The following is a 15,561-nucleotide window of genomic DNA, read 5'->3' on the forward strand; positions in this document are numbered from 1 at the left end:
CACTGTGTTGAAAGGAGTTTCTTTTCTTGAACGTACAAATAAAATAGTTTATACCAACCTTTTGATCACAGAACAGATCTCAAAGCTGCACTGTTTATAACAACAGAATGTAGATTTTGTGATGCTTCCTGCTTATTTAAATTTCTTTTTATTTTTGGGTTTCCTAGCAACACGGTCAAATCTAATATTTACAAACCTAGAATGATTCTGTATAGCTGCCGTCGGTTTTACTTAACATTAAAAGATAAAAATGATTTCTTACTACCCATAATAACACCAGTACTTAAAATTGCCATCTGAGTGTGACTACTTCAAAAATTACAGTGACTCCAGAAAAGAGTCATTTTCTGATTCTCATAAGTGCTAGGTGATCTCCTAAACTAAGTAAAAGATACACTCTTCATTTGCATGTTGTTCCAACAAATTACACACACACAAAAATCTAATTTCAAAATTAAGCAAAGTTTACAATGATATAAAAACATGCATATAACAAAGGCTTGAAAAGGGATACACAGAATAAAATTGAGGAAAGTGTTAAGATTACGTAGGAATTTTTTCTAAAGTATAGCAACTATTGTTATATTATGATTATAAACTTAGAATTAATTAGAAATATAAGCTAAGATTAAAATGTTTAGTTTGCTAATAAGGACCTACTGTATAGCACAGGGAACTCTACTCAATACTGTGTAATGGCCTATATGGGAAAAGAATCTAAAAAAAGTGGATATATGTATATGTATACCTGATTCACTTTGCTGTACACCTGAAACTAACACAACATTGTAAATCAACTATACTCCAATAAAAATTTTTTTAAAATGTTTAATTTGAAACAGTAAGAAAGGCAAACACTTTAAAACCCTATTAACTTTCTTAACCAAGTGTCCATAAAACAAATACCGAAAGAAAAGAAATCCTAGGTATCACTTTTGGCTGCGGTCATAGGTGGTTTTGGATTCAGTGAGAAGAATTAGATGTTATCATTATCCTGAAGCTACATTTGCAAACGCGATTAAATATGCTTCTGAACATCTGAGCAAAGACAACAGACAGAAAACTTGTGTGTGCAAGGTGGAGGTGGGGATGGAGAGGGGGTCAGGATGACACAAGAACGAAACAGCCACTAGAAAGTAGCATGGAGAAGGTTAGACTGTTTTCTGTTAGGTTGGCACCTGAGGAAATGATACATCAGTGCCCTATCATCCAGATAACTGAGTCTACGTCATTTCTTGTTTGTATTCTGTAGCTAAACCCTACGTAATTTGCTTTGAGTATACCAAGTTAGGGTTTTTATCAAGCCAAAATAAATACTTTTCCCAGCTGTGTGTCTTTCAAAAAATAAAGATGGGTAGTTTTCCTCATTCAACCTTGTTGAAATGCCAAAAAAAAAAAAAAAGCTACAGGAAAAAAAAAAAAGACGCTAAAGGAAGATTCTTCTATTCCTCTTTCTCCTCCTACGGGTCCTTCAATCACACAATTCTCTTGATTAATGCACATAATGAAGAGAGGAGAGGCCTTTGTTTCCCAAAAAGGGGAACAGATTAGCCCTGAAGAAATATGAGTTAAAAGTAGAACGCAAACTAACGCAGAGCCACAGTTCAATTTTAAATTTTGTGCTAAATGACTAAACTCATAAATTGAGAGTAAGAATGCATTCAGACAGAAGTTAGATACATTCTAAAGGAGGAAAAATATTCTTTTAATATCAAATGACATTCTCCTGCTTTGGAGTATTTTTAAAAATTATTTACGAAGAAAAGTTACTGAAGTTAGAACAATGGTCAAAAGGATTGTACTATCTATATTAAACAGAGTCACATTCAAAACCTCTGCAAAGCTGCAAAACAGTTACCGAAGACACCAGTATACCTCACCCAGTCACCCAGAAATTTACAGAAAATGTAGTTTATAAAGAAAATGTTGAGTTACCTTCTGGGTTACCTTATAAATCAACAGTCCTAAACTTATAAATAAAAAAATTGTATGGTCTTCAAATATGTGTGTACCATAAAAATTAGTTCCAAGCAAATGCATTTATATCCTCCGTCCTGCTTTAGGCCTTGTTTTAAGCATTCCTGTCAAATTGGGAAACTATTCGAGTGTTATTTACAAATATTAATTTAGTGCACAAGAAATAGCCCCCGCTCCCTAAAAGGATTTCACGGAAGAAATAGATGTGATATATCATGGTAGCTTCCCTTTTCTGGTAATAATTTCTGTCCCATGATTATAACTATGGGCATATAATGAATGACCTGGCCAAATATAATCATCTCCCCAGCTGCAGGGTGTAGGAATGTGGCCTGAGCTGGGATATTTCTAAACAGAATTAGATTTATTTATTTTTTTCATCTGTCAGAAGTTGTAAAGATGTGACCCTAGAACAACTGGAGGCCATGTCCCCTGCCATATTGAGAAAATCCTTGCAAAATAAAAGAGAATAAGCAGAGAAGAGAGATACTTAGAAAGTCCCAACATCATCAAGCCCTGTTTTCATTCCTAAGGAACCCAGATTGGCTCTGGATCCTGAAGGTCTTCCTTCAATTCTATAAGCTACTTAGTTTCCTGGTTAAGTATGCTACCTCATGCTACACACGAGAAAACAATTGCATTTGGGTGGTAGAGTTAGATGTAAATGGCATATCATTAAAACTTCTAAACTAGGTTAATATGGCATATTGAGAGCCACATATGATAGCCCTTAGGCACATATGGTTATCAGCCCTTGAAATGTGCCTATTCCAAATGGGGATGTGCTGTAAGTGTAAAATATCCACTAGAATTTGAAATCTTCTTTTTTTTTAAAGAACAAAAAATATCTCCTTAATAATTTTGTTATCCCTATTAATTTCTCCAGCTTCATTATATTTTTAATATGGCTACTGAAAAATTTAAATTATATGTGTGGTCCAAATTTGTGGTTCACATTGTTTCTAATGAACAGTGCTGATCTACAAGAAAACATAGATTGTATTTCCCAACTTGGTATAAGTGGGGATTTCTTAAAAGGGACACACGAAGTACTAACCATAAAAGAAAGGTACAGGGCTTCCCTGGTGGTGCAGTGGTTGAGAATCTGCCTGCTAATGCAGGGGACACGGGTTCGGGCCCTGGTCTGGGAGGATCCCACATGCCGCGGAGCGGCTGGGCCCGTGAGCCACAACTGCTGAGCCTGCGCGTCTGGAGCCTGTGCCCCGCAGCGGGAGGGGCCGCGATGGTGAAAGGCCCGCGCACCGCGATGAAGAGCGGTCCCCGCGCCGCGATGAAGAGTGGCCCCCACTTGCCGCAACTGGAGAAAGCCCTCGCACGAACCGAGGACCCAACACAGCCAAAAGTGAATAAATAAATAAATAAAGTAGCTATAAAAAAAAAAAAAATTTAAAAAAAAAAAAAAAAAAAAAAAGAAAGGTACATTGGAATATATTAATATTAATAATTTCAGTTCATCGTAATACACGATCAAGAGATTCATGATACAAAATACATGATCAAAATACATAATCAAAAGTGAACCATAAGGTGGAAGAAGGTATTAGCACCTGGCAAAGGTCCCATATCCAGAATAAATAATACATTTCTACAGATCAATAGGAAAAAGACAGATAACCCAGTAGAAAATGGGCAAGAAATTTGAACATACACTTGATAAATACATTTGATGTGAAAATCTACAGTAAGTGAACATCTTTTTGGAAAACAGATACTGAAATGGCACTGAAAAATAGAAAAATTAAACAGATAGAAAAAATTGAATAACCATTTAAGGTGGTAATCAAGGATATCCTTGACTCAAAAAAACAAAACAAAACAAAACTAAGCTTCATTTGATTTACAGATAAGGCCTACCAAATTTTTATGAACTAAATAATCTTTCTTAGAAAAGTTATTTAAGAGAATGGAAAAAGAAGAAACATTATCCAACTCATTTTTGTGAGTCTAGTGTAGGAGTTGGCAAACTTTTCTGTAAAAGGCCAGGTAGTAAATATTTAGGCTTTAAGGCCACACATAGTCTCTGCCCAGTGTTCTTTGTGTGTGTGTGTGTGTGTGTGTGTGTGAGTGAGTGCATGTGTATGCATTTGTGTTTTACAACACTTTAAAAATGTAAAAATTATTCCTAGCTCCTGTGTAGTTTGCCAACCCTTGGTCTAGTAATACCTTGACTGCAAATAGGATAAGGTCATGTCACTGCACTAGCTTTGACAGATGACTTTGTAAATAATTTTTTATTAAAGCATAGACATGCCCACTTATTTGTATATTGTGTTTGGCTACTTTCACACTACAACGGCAGACATGAGTAATTGCAACAGAGACTGAATGGACCACACATTGGAAAATGCTTACCATCAGTTCTTTACAGAAAGTGTGCTGACCCTGGCCTAAGAGAACAGACAGGAACTGCCAACCCATTTTTTTTTTTATTTTGTCTCTTGCTAGTAACTCTTCTTGAACATTCAGAGCTTGCTAGTCCTACAAGATAGACATGCTGCAGCCTTAGGGCATTTGCAATTGCTATTCCCTCTGCCTGAAATTTGATTTCCTTAATATCTACATGTTTCATTCTCACCTGCTGTACTAACTTCTATCACACATAATCATTTCTTTTTCAGTTAGTTTTATTAATTTTCTCTCTACCTCGTTAGATTGTGAGTGCTCTCATCTTGGACTGAATTTTTACTTCTGCATCTTGAAATGCCTACCCCGTAATGTGTTACAGACTAGTAAGTACTGGATATGTATTTGATAATTATTAACTCCCAGAAACATAAACAATATTATTCTATAGCTCTACTGGGGGAAAAAAGGGGTGGATTAAGGGGAGAGAGGAATAGCCAAAGAGCCAAATCATCATCTTTCATAGCAGAAAGTTGATATATAACATACAAAACAATAACTGTAACCTAACAGGACACACATATTATTTAGAGACATGGACACAAAGAATAGGAGAAAAATCAGGTTCTGGGAGAATGTGTTGTGTCTGGGGAGCACCAAGAAGGGTAGGGGAAGGATGGAAAGGGATATAAAAACAGGAACACCGATTGTGTTATAAGCCTTATAGAATAACTTGAATTTTCAAACTGTCTTCTTATCTTTGATAAAAATAAAACCAAAAAATAAAATAAAATTTAACAAAATATAGCTAGATTTGGATAAGATAACATAAAAATGGGAAGTGGTTAAAGTAAGATTACTAAGGCCTTTTTATTTGAGCATAGGAAGGTAGAGGTATTAATCAATTAGATTATATAAAGTTGTGTATTCATGTGAATAATTTAAGAGTAATTATAAAAAGGGAAGAAAGAAAGGAAGGAATAAATGAGGGAAGGAAAAGAAAGAGAAAAGAAAAAAAGAAGTGATTCATGACTCCCAAATCCAAAGAAAGGAAAAAGAAAATAGAAAAACCTCAGTTATTCCAGATTGCAATCAGGAAAGAGGGAAAAAAGGGCCAAGTAAGGGCAAGCTAAACAAAACACACAAAATTAGATGATAAAATATATCCAAATATATGAATAATATCTATAAATTTAAATGGAGTAAAAGCACCAGTTAAAAGACAAAGATTTAGATTGAATTATTAAAAAATCAACATTCAGTTAGGTTCTATTTACAAAGAGCACATGAAGTTAAAACAAAACAACTTTAAGATAAAAAATTATTACGGATGAAGCCACTGTGCAAATAAAACATATTTATGCACCTGAAATATAGACACAAAATAAGTGAAGCAAATTTGATAGAATTACAAGGAAAATTTGATACACAATTGTTGGCAACATCAACACTCTTATTTTATTTTAATTTTATTTATTTATTTATTTATGGCTGCATTGGGTCTTCATTGCTGCGTGCAGGCCCTCTCCAGTTACAGCGAGTGGGGGCCACTCCCCACTGCAGCATGCGGGCCTCCCACTGCAGCGGCCTCTCCCGCTGCGGAGCACAGGTTCCAGGCACGCGGGCTTCAGCAGCTGTGGCACGCGGGCTCAGTAGCTGTGGCTCGCGGGCTCTAGAGCACAGCCTCAGTAGTTGTAGCGCACGGGCTTAGCTGCTCCACGGCATGTGGGATCTTCCCGGACCAGGGCTTGAACCCATGTCCCCTGCATTGGGAGGTGGATTCTCAACCACTGCACCACCAGGGAAGCCCAACACTCTTATTTTAACATTTGTTGAATGAATAAGAAAGTTTTATCCATTGTAGCCAATTATTGATGTTCTATCCAAATTTCCTCATGTCACTATTTTTGTGTACCCATCTCCTGGCTTGTGATTTTACTTTATAAAGCCATAGCTGTGACTCTTCTCAGAGGACTGCCCACGGACTAATGGAGTCATTTCCCAGGTTCATAGAACAGGAAATACCTGGGAGTTTACATCCTTTACGAGATGTCAGCCAATGACCCACTGATCTGATTATATGAAAGTCCAATATCCTTGCCTTGAGTTGAGGAAAACTCTAAGGTATAGTTTACCCTCAAGAAGTTCTTACTGCAGAATCAGGCTGGAATGTTACCTGAAAAGTTGTATAACGAAAGTTGTATGTTTGCTTGTCTTCTTCCCCCTCCTTGCCCTGCTTTCTGTATTCCCTTACAAGTTTTCATGAAAGCATTTCTTTAGAAAATCACTTGCATATGATTCCTCATCTCATGATCTTTTTCTAGAGAATCTGAACTAAGATGGTTGATATTGAATATAGTCTAGAATGTAAACTCTAAGAAAGTGATAGTGTAGTTTACTCACTCATCTGTCAAATGGCAGTAAGGACCCCATAACTAACAGCAAGTAGAGCAGTCATAGCCCCTTTCAGGCTGTTGTATTGCAATTACTAAGACTTTCACCTGAGGTGAACTGGAAAAAAACACAGCTGGAAAGGGATGCACTGCCTTGTGCAAGTTCTTTGGTATCTGAGAACACGAGAAGCATTCCTCTTAATGTCAAGAATAACTCAAAGAAAATTTTTGTTACCATTATTTAATATTATCTATGAGGTACTAGCCACTGCAATTAGACAAGAAAAAGAACTTAAGTATTTAAAAATAAAAAAGAGGAGGCAAAAATGCTGACTATTTTATGATTAATTACCTGTAAAAAACAGAACATTCAACAATAACAATAAAAAATTCCTACCAGAATCAAAGAATTTATAAGGTAATTAATAAAAACAAATAAATACAGAAAATCAGTAGATAATAAATATATATATCTACAAAGAAGTTAAATGAAATAATGAAATCAGTTATGCCATTTATAATAACAATGATAAATTTGAAATCAAAGAATGAACTTAATAAGAGATTTGTAAAACCTATATTTTAAAAAGATCAGCTTCACCACATGGAAAGCTATGTCGTGTTCTTGGATAGGAAGACTAATATCATAAAGCTGTCAATTTCTTAAATTAATTTATAAATAGAACATGATCCAGAGGAAAATGCCAAGAGTTTGTTTGTTGGTTTTTAAGTGATTCTGCACTTATACAAGAATACTGTTTTTAATTCTGAAAAATAAGAGCATTAAGGGAATACTAGGTTATCAAAATATACTACAGTTATTCATTAGTTAAAATTTGTGGCATCAGTACATTAAAAACCGAGTAATAGAAGAAAATACAAAGCCCAGTATTGACCTAAATACATTCAGGACTTTATGATAAAAGTGTCATCTCAAACTACAGAGGAAAATATGGACTATTCAATAATGATGTGGGGGAAGCTGGATAACCATTTAGAAAAACATAAAATTTTATGTTTTACACACCAGTTCTACACACCATATAAGAGGAATAAAATCCTAATAGGTCACAGGTATAAATGTAAAAATAGAATCATAAAAGTCCTATAACAAAACATGTTATAGAATTCCTTTAGAATCTAGGAGTGCAGAAGGTTTATCTAACTGACACAAACTCCAGAAGTCATTAAACAAAATGACAATGTTAAGAGGATACAAATTTTAAAATCCATGTAGCAATAAAACCCCCCCAAAACTCAAAAAATAAAATGGGAATGATATATTTAATATTACAATCAAAGATCTAGCCTCTTTAAATTTAATAGTTTTATACAAGTAAATAAGAAAAAAGACAATCCAACAGAAAATGAGCAAAGCATATGAATAAATTCTTCACAGAAAAGGAAATACAAATGACTTTCATAAATATGACCAGATTTTCAACCTTACTCATGTTGAGAGAAATGCAATTCCATAAATCAAGAGTGTGCTCAATAATGAATAGAGCTGGTTGAAAGAGACTCTTTCTTGAAGCAGCTCTTATAGTCCAAATTTGGTAATTTGAGCATCAGGAAAGATAATGATTGCAATGGATTATAGCATACTTTCGTAAGGGTGTGTATGGTTTACTTAGGAAAGGCAGGGAGAAGGAAAAGGAGAAGAAAAGGAAAGTTCTGTAAAGAATCACCACTAATGCATGTAAAATGATTCATGGATAAACAGAAATTTTGAATGCTTCAATAGTTAGAAATTAATCAGCAGTTTAAAAATCATGTATAACAAATGGACAAAAAGCATACTGGTAGTATTATAGGAAAGATCTATAAATATTCAAAGAACACATAATTCATGTCTTAAGCAAACTGTCACCCAAAGTAGTAAAAGAGAAAAAACTCCCAACTCTTTAATTATACTCCCAATGTATTTAATAATTCATAATTATCATCAGGCTATCTCAGTAATATATAGTAGTTACCCTGTTTTATTTTTCATCATAACAATTTATTTTTTGGCACTGCTGAGATAGGGAATTTCCCAAGACCTAGTACCTAGCACATAGAATTCCCTTGATAACATATGTAGAATTATAAAAATACCAAAAGAATTTAAGTATTTATAAATTTATCACATTAAATTGACATTTTTCTGTACATTAAAAATCACCATAAACATAGAAATAGGCCATATCTGAAAGTTAATATTTATATTTCCAATAAGAGAAATACTTAAAGTCTAGAATATATAAATTTGCAAATCTATGAGAAAAGATAATCCAACACAGAAAGGATTTAATCAAACTATTCCAGAGAAGAAAACCCATTTGGCAGAAAACATAAAAATGTGTACCTCACTAGGTACACAATCACTTTATTGACAAATGGTAGTAATAAATTTGACTGCAAGACCAGCACCACTTAGGAAAATCAAATGAGGTTTATATACCTAAAGCACAGAGAAGGAAGCAAATGCACTCAAGATATACCTCAAAGTTCTCAGCTACATTCTTCAGTACAGACAGAAGTTCAAGTTTACCAGTTGTAGACCATAAGATATGAATGAGATGAGTGAGGTCCCTCTGGCTTTCTGTTAGCATGATATCTACTCTCCAGATCTAGCCTGACATAATCCTGGAGCAATTCTGCATGTAAACCAATCTGAGTAAGTGCCAGGATCACCTTATCTGGGCCAGGTTTACCTCATCAATCTCAGAAGTGTACAATCTACAGTTTGATTACAACTTACCCTACGTTTTATTCCTAGACATGAACAAACCTTCTCATCCAGCCTCATAAGCCTTCCTGGGGTCAACATAGTCTCATCCAAGACAGAATCAGAAGAAAAAAACACATTCTTCTCAAATACACATGGAACAGTTATCACAGTTGACCATACACTAGGTCTTAATACAAATCTCACAACTTTTCTGAGAAAAGATATCATACAGATTATGTTTTCTGACCACAACACAATCAAGTTAGAAGGTGGAAATAAGAAAATTAAAATCCACATGAAAAAAAAAATTATTGGTCAAAAAATAAATGGTAAGCAATTTAAAAATCCTTAGAGATTAATAAAAATGAAAGTACTATACCTAGATTTGTGGAGAATAGTTAAGGCCTTTCGAAGAGGGGAATGTATAGCCTTAACTACTCACATTAGAAGAGAAGAAAGATTAAAAATTAAAGAATAAATGTCCAACATAAGAAATTAGAAACAAACAATAAGCCCAAAGAAAGTAAAGAAAGGAAATAATTAAAAGTATGAAATGGAAGATGAAGATGAAATACAGAAGTCAATAAACTCTAAGTTGGATCTTTGACAAGTGACAAAATAAAAGCTAGCCTCTGGTAACACAGATGGATGAAAAGGGAGAATGCACACATAATTTTATGAGTCATAATGGAGACATAATGCTAATGATGCAAGTGAACTTGAAAAAGATAGTAAGTAAACATTATCAGCAACTTTATTCAAGTTTAATTGAAAACCTAGGTGAAATGGAAAAATTTTTAATAGAAAGGTAACCTAACAAAACTAACCTGTGAAGACAGAGAACACCTGAACGGCAATATAATTTTGATTAAAGAAACTGAAGAGTTGTAATATGTTAACAGAGCAACACAGATGGTTTTACAGGTGAATCTTACCAAAACTTCCAAGATTAGTACAGTTGGAAATTTGCTCACCCTACAACCCACTGATTCTCCCCATAGCAATTTAACTAAGAGAAAGGCTGACACGTACACTGTGAGAGGTCCACAGGAACAACTAGAAAGCAAAAATTACAAACAACCCAAATTCCCTTCGACTGCAGAATTGTTAAATTATGTTTTATCCACACAATGGAGTGTGAAAAAAAACAACAACATAGCTGCATATAACAACACGGCTGAATCTTACATAATGTTAAGTAAAATAAAGTCTCCAAACCCTTCAATAGGATACTCTTTTCATGAAGTTTAAAAACAAGCAAAAGCAAACACACACACACACACACACACACACACACACACACACACACACAATTCCTAAATGGCAAGGAAATGATAAACACTTTAAAATTCAGGGTTATGGGATGCAAAGGGAGAGGATTTGAGAGTTCAGATGTGTCCATGACATTATTTATAAACAAACAAACAGGTAAATAACAATATGGCCATGCATGGTCTAACATGGTTTTGCATCTTGAACCTAGGAATATAATGAATGTAACGCTTGAGATCCTAAAGGAAATAAAAGAAGTAGTTGTACCTTCTGGTCTCCTAGTAACAAACCTTAACCAGCTAATTTACACAGGGAAATGAAAGAAAAACTAACATTTTACCCCTCTCAGGTTGACAAATATTTAAGATGGGTAACATCCACATTTGGTGAGGATATGGGGAAAAAGAAACCTAAATATTGATCTGAGAGTGTAAATTTACACAACTTTAGAGAGCAATTTAGAAATATCTAGAAAATGTAAAGTTGCACTTGCCCTATGAGTTATGAATTTCACTTCCAGAAATCTACCATAAAGAAATTCCCATACAAGTGTTCAAAGGAGACGTGCACAAGATCTCTCATTGCAGCAATGTTTATAACATCAAAAATGTGGAAACGACCTAACTATTCATCATAGAGGAATGGATAAACTGGCTTATTCCTATAAAATGCGATACAACTGGTAAAATGTATGAACCAAATTTGCATGTATCAACATCTCAGTGAAAAAAAGCAAGTTGCAGCAGGATACACACCGTATGATTCCACTTATGTAAAGTTTAAAAGCACACAGTATGCTTTTGCATAGCGTTCATGAATCCATTCCATATGTAATAAAAGAACAAAAAACACAAAGGGATATAACCAACTCCAGAAGAGTGGTTACCCTTGAAGAGGAAAGAGAGGGAAGGGTTACAGGAATGAAGCTTTGTTGGGATCTTTAATGTTGTATTTCTTTGAAATAAACTGTGATCTCCAGGAAACACCACATCTGTTAAATAACGTCTGTTAAGTCCAAATTGTGCACCCTGCGTTTGTTATATTATTTTCTAATTTTTCTGTATGTTTGAATGATTTCATCAATAAAATTTGATTGAAGTATATGACAAAATAATCTGACATTTTAAACTTTACCTGAAGTCCCGGTGAGCACCGTCACCTCCAGGAAGGATTCATAGTACACACCAGTAAGGGAATCACTGGAATCTTTGGAATGGTAGGATGTGTCTACTCTTGCTTGTAATTATTTTACTTAACTAAGCCTAAATTGTGACTTGAAAGAGATTTGGGGAAGAGTACTTAGCCTTCTGTAACATACATTTTTATCAGCCATCAGGGAATGCCTGAAAGTACTCTTTTGTAACAGATGATTGAGGTTATATTAAACCTAAACAAACTAAAATCATTCGTAAATGAGCAATTTCAAAACACCTAGAGTAATTAAGAGCTTTAATTTCTTGTACTGTGATTTTTTTGGAAAAGGTGTGAACTCCAGAGGAAATATTCAGAAGCAATGCAGGAAAATTATAAATATAAGTTATAAATATAAATATGTACAACTGAAATATCATGATTCTTATGGTATTTCCATTTCAAAAACTCAGGCTATAAATGAATCATGTGCTTTAATTTCAATCGTAGCATAGAGTCATCACAATATAAGTACAGGCAAGTCTCAACTTGGATTTCTACTCTTCGTGCTTTTAAGAAGCAGGAAATCTTATAATCTCTGAAAAGGATACACCCATCACCACTACTGACAGCACACCTACAATACAATTTATGTCAACATTCAGTATAATTTGTTAGAGGTCCTGTACTTCATACCTTGTACCAGGAATTAGCTTATTAAAGGAATTTTCCAAAAGATACAAACAAAATAATTGCTGAATGGAAGGGAGGGTGGAATCTTTGTCTCTAACATAAACCAATTCACACATTTTATCTATTAAACAAAGTAAGTTAAAAACTGTGAATTGAACCCTAGTTAATTCAGTCATGAGTTATATGAAAATCTCACTGTGAAATTCAGGGCCAGAATTCACCAAAATAATTTCTATAAAATGGCTAACTCACTCTCACAGGTGTCATAAAGAATGATAAATAAATTGTAAAATCAAAAAATAATAATATAAACTTATTTTGCTGAAATTGGGTTCTTTTCAAATCTGTTTATTATTTGAATTAATTTTGCTAAGCAAATTCTCTTTCCACTTGAACATCCTGTGAAAGCATAAAAATGAGATATGAAGTCATATACCTGACTGTATGTAGCCCTTAGACGAGAACATCCACTTTGGAAGAACCAACCCAATTCATTGACCTCTTTAATCTATGCTTCTCCCCTGTGCATCTGTCCATTTACTCCTTCCTTTAGCAAACATTTAATGAATATTTACTAGGGGCCAGGCATTATATTATACAAGGTGGGAATATTTAGTAGTTAATAATAATAATAGTAATAATAATGTGTGTTATGTACTTGGAACTGAATAACCACTTTACAATCCTTTCCTTCATGAAGTTTACAGTCTAGTAGGGAAGAAGCAGCTAGTGAATCTCTTTCAATTATAATAAACAATTAGAAGGAATCCTACGGGAATCTAAATGACAGGGAGATGGTCTGAAAGTCAAGGATGATATTTGTGAGAAAGCACAGGAACAGAAAGCACACCACACATCCTTGTCTTGCCCCACTTGTCCAATACTGCTTTTCTCTGAACACCAATGCTGCACCCTATGGACCTCACTCAGCCTCTTCCTACCGCTTCCCCTTTCTCTTCCCCATGTCCTGACTTGCCCTTGATAATAAGCTCATACTTGGCCTCCATCTCCATATTTAGGCAAATATCCTTCATCCCACTGAATATGCAAAGACTCACATGAGCACACATGTGCAGTTATTTCCCTGCATCAAATAAGCAAACCCAAAGAGAATTCAGGAATTGCTGATTCAAAGCTACCTTTTCCCCAAGTTCTTACATCACTCCTAATTCGCAATCCATTCTCTTTCCTTACAAGGAAGAAAATGAGAGCAAGAGGGCAGGAAGGAGGAAGGAATAAAAGAAGAGAAAAAAAGAACAGAAAGAAAAACTGGAAGAGAAGAAGGAAAGGAGGAGGAGAGAAGGGCAGCAGCAGAAAGTTCATGATCAATTTTGAAAGCATAGGAGAACTCTGACATGCCTTTTTCCTCCCTCCCTTTTTCCTTCTTCCTCTTCTTTCTTTCACCTTTCTCCTTATGTTCCTTTTTATCTCCTTTGGCCATCAATACACACAAATGCACTAATTACATAACCTACATCATGCGATTAATATAGCCACAGTTCCTTCCTACATGCAGATGACATTGCAATGCAAGTCAGTCCCTGGATATGAGGGCTGCATAGTATTGAGGTCACCTTTCTGACATTGGAGAGTTTTGCTTGGTCATCTTCCTTCCAGAGAGAATGCCAACCATTGGAAAGTTATCTAGTAGCTAGTTATCCCTTAGCTACTTTCATCTTCTCTCTCATTCTCAGGCTGCCTAGAGAACCTCAAACTTCTTATTTTACCACCAGAGCAATTGGTTTGCCTTTGCCTCACTCCTAGCCCAGCCTGTTCTTACACCAAGAGACATCATTCCACAAACCAAATGGTCCATCACAACACTTGTCTCAAGAAGGTGTTTGCTTCACCAAAGAGGAATTCTTTCCTATTTTTTAAACTAACAGGTTCTTTTTTCTTCCTGTCTATAATTTTGAAAGCATAATTGTGAATTAAAATAAAAAATAAAGCAAAAGCAAACAGAACAAATCAGTCTCAAACGAATAATATTGAAAGGTAAAATAAGCTGTCGTAAGTATGTTTAAAAATTCTGGCTAGTACCTTATAGAAACAGTACTTCACGGTAGCAATTATAATGGAATTCTCTCCAACAAATACAAGTTTTGTTCAGTTTGTATACATATGTGTGTGTGTGTCTATGTATCCAAAAGTCTCTAAGATAGTAAGAAACAGTCTACTATGTGGCATACCACACTGTGAGGACAAAGAAGAAAAGAATTAAGACTTCGGTGAACAGTCAAGCAGTAGCAGAAACCTCAGGAATATAGGCACAGATATTGTTACCGAGTCCAAGCTTGCACTATTTGCTGCAAGACAGGCCAATCAATTGAGAGATGAGTTTTGGGGGCAAGAAATAGTGAATTTATTCAGAAAGCCAGCAGACTGAGAAGATGGTGGACGAGCATTCCAAAGAACCATCTTGCCAGGATTTGGATGCTAGTTTCTTTTATAGAACAAAGAAGAGGGGGTGAGGAAGTAAAGTAAAAAGGTGATAAGTTATTGCAAATATTTCCTGGTTCCAGCGAGAGTGCAGAGGGAATCTGTTAATATCTTCTTTCCTACAGCCATTCTCAAGTCGGTCTGGTCAGGATGTTTCCTGTGAGCTAAACAAAAGGTATTTTAGCTTAGCACTCAGGCATGGGGGGCAGGGTTCCTGGAGAGGGGCCATTATGTATCCTTTAAACTATAAGCAGCAACCCTTTAGCGATTAACTTGTAGCCAAAGCAATAGAATACAAAGGTTAAAGTGAAAAAAACAGATTCAATATGGTGTCAGATTTGTTCTTCCCTATTACATTATGACTCTGAAAGTCAAATAGGTTGTGCAAATCAGTGTGTATATGTATGGTGTCGGTTGAAAAGGTGGGTAGGGAAACGTGAGAACTGCTAAAGCAGCCACTCAAATGACAACCATACACCACATATCCAGATGGTCCATTTGTTCTGCCTTCCCATGAAACTCTGAGTTGATCAATCTGCCAAGTTAATGAGCAAACTGCAGCTTAGCAGTCTGTCCCAT

The sequence above is a fragment of the Balaenoptera acutorostrata genome, chromosome 5 (assembly GCF_949987535.1).
Source record: "Balaenoptera acutorostrata chromosome 5, mBalAcu1.1, whole genome shotgun sequence".
In the NCBI taxonomy this organism is placed as follows: Eukaryota; Metazoa; Chordata; class Mammalia; order Artiodactyla; family Balaenopteridae; genus Balaenoptera; species Balaenoptera acutorostrata.